Source organism: Apostichopus japonicus, chromosome 5 (assembly GCF_037975245.1).
Source record: "Apostichopus japonicus isolate 1M-3 chromosome 5, ASM3797524v1, whole genome shotgun sequence".
Lineage (NCBI taxonomy): Eukaryota > Metazoa > Echinodermata > Holothuroidea > Aspidochirotida > Stichopodidae > Apostichopus > Apostichopus japonicus.
In genome coordinates, this window is record NC_092565.1 from 641,706 (window position 1) to 647,237 (window position 5,532).

Genomic DNA, 5,532 nt, shown 5'->3' on the forward strand with positions numbered 1-5,532 from the left:
CCCAGGGTGCGATCACCCCGCCGTTCCCGGGAGGGAGGTCGGCGTGGCTCTCGCGGCCGCTCGGAGCGGAACTTCCCTAGGGCTTAGGATCGACTGACCCATGTGCAACTGCTGTTCACATGGAACCCTTCTCCGCAACTCGGCCCTCCAGGCTCTCGTTAGAGTATTTGCTACTGCCACCAAGATCTGCGCCCACGGCGGCTCCACGCGGGCTCTCGCCCGGACCGCTTCTTAGCTCACCGTGGCGTCCTTCCTACTCGTCGAGGCCGACTCTATTCGGTTCTCCTTGCCCCGACGGCCCGGCACAGCCATCACGCTCAGCGCCATTCATTTTCAGGGCTAGTTGATTCGGCAGGTGAGTTGTTACACACTCCTTAGCGGATGCCGACTTCCATGGCCACCGTCCTGCTGTCTGTATCAACCAACACCTTTTGTGGGCTCTGATGTGCGACCGAGTCGGACGGCTTAGCCAGGCGTTTGGTTCATCCCACAGCGCCAGTCCTGCTTACCAAGAGTGGCCCACTGAGCACTCGTTCATTCTCACTCGTCCGGCTCCAAGCCAGCGAGTCGGACCTCTTACCAATTGAAAGTTTGAGAATAGGTTGAGGTCGTTTCGGCCCCAAGGCCTCTAATCATTCGCTTTACCAGATAAAATTGTTCACGAATATCTCCCGAGCACCAGCTATCCTGAGGGAAACTTCGGAAGGAACCAGCTACTAGATGGTTCGATAAGTCTTTCGCCCCTATACTCAGGTCGGACGATCGATTTGCACGTCAGAACCGCTGCGGACATCCACCAGAGTTTCCTCTGGCTTCCTCCTGCCCGAGCATAGTTCACCATCTTTCGGGTTTTAGCATGCTTGCTCTTCCTCCGCTCCACCGGACGAGCCGGACGGAACGGGGTGGCGGTGCGCCCGACCCAGAGGGCCGGGATCCCGCCTCGTGACGGCCCTGTGCCGACCTTCACTTTCGTTATGCCAGGATAGGTTTCGGTAGACCCCCTCGACTTGCAAGCCTGCTTAGACTCCTTGGTCCGTGTTTCAAGACGGGTCGAATGAGGAGGCCTCGCTCACGCCCGACAGACCCTCCGCTTCGGCCGAAGCCGCGGCGAGACCGGACCCTCCGGATCCCGCCGGCCACGCGACAGCAAGCTGTGCACGCGACCGACGGAGACGCCGGTGGCCCGGACCCCGCTGCCTGAACCCCCGGGGGGGCAGGCCGTCACGCAGAGTCCTCGACAGAGAGCGCAGTGAGCAACCGTGACGGGCGGCGTAAGACGGCGAGGGCCGAAGCCCCCGCACGCCGCAGCCTCGCCCGCCCCTCTGCTCCGCTCTTCGGTCGGTCGCCGGGAAGGGCGCCGAACGGTAGAAGTGCGACGCGGACCGGACGGCGAAGCGCCGCGGGTCGGTCCCGAGGGATCCGAACCCGCACACGCTGCCGCGCCGACCGCGCCTGAATCAACCGGACGCCCCATGTAGCATGCGGCACTCATCCGTTTACTTCTTGGCAGTTTCACGCAATGTTGAACCCTCTCTTCAAAGTTCTTTTCAACGTTCCCTCACGGTACTTGTTGACTATCGGTCTCGTGCATAGTATTGAGCCTTGGATGGAGTTCACCACCCCTCTTTGGGCTGCATTCTAAAACAACCCGACTCTTGGAAAGCTTTCCCTCCGGCCTTCGAGTCCGCCCTACGGGCCTTACACCCGCTGCGGGTAAGCTGCAGCCCCGATCACAGTGGACTGCGGCCGGACTCTGTCGACCGGAGTTCAGTTTCCTTACGCCACAGGTCCCTCGCACCGCAAACGGGCGCGGGGATTCGGCGATGGGCTCTTCCTGCTTCGCTCGCCGCTACTGAAGGAATCCTTGTTAGTTTCTTTTCTCTCCGCTTAGTGATATGCTTAAATCCAGCGGGTAATCTCATCCGATCTGAGGTCTGGAATCGTGAAAGACACGTGGAACGTGATCGGAGTCATAGCGGCGACCCGGGGTCTCTCCTTCCCCGGCGCTCCCCGAAGAATCGGGTCGCCGGCGGGAAAGGGTGGCCTACCATGCGCCTGCGAGAACGCAGACGGGAGGACGAGAGACCCCGCGATTGGGTCGACCGGCTCTGCCCGGCAGAGGCTCCTCGACCGTTCCGGGGGGTCGGACGCTGGACCGCACCACGGGCGCATACGTCTACACCCCGATGGCACGTCGCACGACCGACGAACCCCCGGTTACCGATCGAGCCTGCTCGCCGAGTTTCACCGGCGCCGACATCACAGAACTCCATCTGACACTGACCCGACGCAGCCGGCCGTCGAAGGGACGGCTGCGGCCGGGCGCTCCTCCGGCGCGCGAACACGCCGACTCTGTGAGTGATTGTCTTCAGACGCTCAGACGGACGTGGCTCGAGGAGCAGAGCATCCCCGAGCCGCCATTTGCGTTCGAATAAGTCGATGATCAGTGAGTTCTGCAATTCACATGAATTCTCGCATCTAACTGCGTTCTTCATCGACGCACGAGCCGAGTGATCCACCACCAAGAATTGTCATTTGCCACTGGAAGACTCCCGCGTTCGCAAACTCTCCTCAGAGCCGAGGGAAGAAGTGGAACGGAAGGAGAAAGGACACGGGGACTCTGTGCCTTCTTTGCTTGTGACTGGAAAGAAATATCCTCCGTCGAGCCGAGGGGGGAAGCGGGCTCCCTCCTTCCCCCCACCGCCGCGAGGGCGGGTCGCGCGAGTCAGACTCGCCGACTGGGGGGAAATCGGGCGACACCGGTGCCCCTTCTCTGCCCTGCGGAGAATGCCTCGAGGAGCGCCGCGCCGCGGACGGCGACGGCGTCTCCACCCTTGCGGGACTTCTCCCTCGAAGCTACCGGGAGCGCGAGACTCCGTGAGACAGACGACGAGAGAAGAACCGGGTACTCCCCGGGCTGGTCTGTGTGTGACACGCCCGTCTCCTTTTTGTCGGAGAGAGCGAAGGCGAAGCGCGGGGTCTGACCTCGACCGTGGAACGGGGAAGGAGGCGGTGAAAACCCCGCTCGAGTCCCCCCGGCTTTTCCAATTTGCTCTCTCCGCGTGTCTCTCTGTGACGGCTTTTCCGACATTCCCCCTTTGTTCCCTCTCCGATCACGGAGGGGAAGGGTTCTGTTAATGATCCTTCCGCAGGTTCACCTACGGAAACCTTGTTACGACTTTTACTTCCTCTAAATGATCAAGTTTGACCGTCTTCTCGTCGCGCCTCGACAACCGGCCGAAGCCGGGGGTGCCAGACGGTCGATCCGATGGCCTCACTAAGTCATTCGATCGGTAGTAGCGACGGGCGGTGTGTACAAAGGGCAGGGACGTAATCAATGCGAGCTGATGACTCGCGTTTACTTGGAATTCCTCGTTCAAGGGACACAATTACAAGTCCCTGTCCCCAGCACGGAGAAGTCTCAGCGGATTACCCGGACCTTTCGGCCGAGGGCAAATGTACCCGCTGCTTGCGCCAGTGTAGCGCGCGTGCGGCCCCGGACATCTAAGGGCATCACAGACCTGTTATTGCTCCATCTCGTATGGCTGAAAGCCATTTGTCCCTCTAAGAAGTTCGCGGCTCACCACGACGGGTGGCCGGACTATTTAGCAAGCAAGAGTCTCGTTCGTTATCGGAATTAACCAGACAAATCACTCCACCAACTAAGAACGGCCATGCACCACCATCCACAAAATCAAGAAAGAGCTCTCAATCTGTCAATCCTCACTGTGTCCGGGCCGGGTAGGTTTCCCCGTGTTGAGTCAAATTAAGCCGCAGGCTCCACTCCTGGTGGTGCCCTTCCGTCAATTCCTTTAAGTTTCAGCTTTGCAACCATACTTCCCCCGGAACCCAAAGACTTTGGTTTTCCGGAGAGTTGCCCGCCGCGTCATGGGAGGAACGCCGGCGAATTACGAGTCGGTATCGTTTATGGTCGGAACTAGGGCGGTATCTGATCGCCTTCGATCCTCCGACTTTCGTTCTTGATCAATGAAGACATTCTTGGCAAATGCTTTCGCTGTCGGGCGTCTTGCGACGATCCAAGAATTTCACCTCTCACGCCGCAATACGAATGCCCCCGGCAGTCCCTCTTGATCATTACCTCAGGATCTCAAGACCAACGAAATAGAACCGAGGTCCTCTTCCACTATTCCATGCTGAGCTGTTCGGGCACTTTGGCCTGCTTTGAACACTTCAATTTTCTCAAAGTAAACGTTCCAGTCTCGCACGGCACTCAGTTAAGAGCACCGCACGACCAACCGAATCACTGGCCGGGAAAAATCTCCCACGACTCCCGTTTGACGGGGAGAAGGGGAACGGGCAGTGCACGCCTCACGGCGGACCGCCCGCCCCGGCCAGAAATCCGACTACGAGCTTTTTAACTGCAGCAAATTTAATATACGCTGCTGGAGCTGGAATTACCGCGGCTGCTGGCACCAGACTTGCCCTCCAGTAGATCCTCGTTAAAGGATTTAAAGTGTACTCATTCCGATCACAGGGCCTCCGAAGAGGCCTGTATCGTTATTTTTTGTCACTACCTCCCCGTGTCAGGAGTGGGTAATTTGCGTGCCTGCTGCCTTCCTTGGATGTGGTAGCCGTTTCTCAGGCTCCCTCTCCGGAATCGAACCCTGATTCTCCGTTACCCGTCACAACCATGATAAGCGCATAACTTACCATCGAAAGTTGATAGAGCAGACTTTTGAAGGGAGCGTCGCCGGTGCAAGACCGTGCGATCGGCATGATTATCTAGAGTTCACCAGCGGAGACCGGACCCCGAAAGGACCGGGCTGGCCTTGTTCCTAATAAGAGCACGCTTCCCCCGAAGGGTCGGCGCTTTGTTGCATGTATTAGCTCTAGAATTACCACAGTTATCCATGGTATAAGACTTTCTCCAATAAACCATAACTGATCTAATGAGCCATCTGCAGTTTCTCTTGTATGTTCAGGATTGTACTTAGACGTGCATGGCTTAATCTTTGAGACAAGCATATGACTACTGGCAGGATCAACCAGGTAACGGTCGACAGAACCGGGCTGGGCCCGTTCGCCGTCCGGGAGTCGCTCTCGCACTCCCCTCTCTCTCTCTCTGAATTCTCAATTGTCGATGCCGTGCTATTACGGTACAGTGATCGAAGAACCGCCCGAAGGGATTCTCGAGGTGTGTATCTCTACCCGAGTCGACTGGGTCGTCTCGAGAGGAGTCGCAGTGGTCCCGCCTCGGAGACGGGACCGGTTCGAAGCGACGCGGGAGGGCGACGGCTCGTCCACTGGAACAGGGGAGAGCAATCGCACGCCTCGAGCGTGCATTCGTTGCTTGGATGAAAAAGCCCGTACCGAGCGCCGAGTGCAACACATGGTCGCAGCAACGGCAGCATGCCCGAACGGGTCCCGTGGAGAAAGCTCGATATCTGACGACACCGAGGTCCTGCTCTTTCTCCACCGGGGGTTCTGCGGATGAAAAGGCTCAATATCTGAACGTCGATATATACGTGTGCACGGAGGGACACCTCTGCTCACGGGGCGAGTGGGTGAAAA

General features: G+C 58.5%; 3 non-coding genes across 3 annotated transcripts in view; all 3 read right to left on the bottom strand.

Annotated features, from left to right (window-relative positions):
• LOC139968434 (large subunit ribosomal RNA) overlaps positions 1-1,936 on the bottom strand; it is a 4,029-nt gene extending 2,093 nt beyond the window's left edge. The window contains exon 1 of the ribosomal RNA XR_011793431.1: positions 1-1,936. This exon is cut by the window's left edge and continues 2,093 nt beyond it. This is a non-coding gene — a ribosomal RNA (large subunit ribosomal RNA).
• Positions 1,937-2,370: 434 nt separating this feature from the next.
• LOC139968486 (5.8S ribosomal RNA) lies at positions 2,371-2,530 on the bottom strand. Its single transcript, XR_011793482.1, has one exon. It is a non-coding gene; the product is annotated as a 5.8S ribosomal RNA (ribosomal RNA).
• A 605-nt stretch (positions 2,531-3,135) lies between these two features.
• Positions 3,136-5,013, bottom strand: LOC139968329 (small subunit ribosomal RNA). Its single transcript, XR_011793335.1, has one exon. It is a non-coding gene; the product is annotated as a small subunit ribosomal RNA (ribosomal RNA).
• Positions 5,014-5,532: the final 519 nt, after the last annotated feature.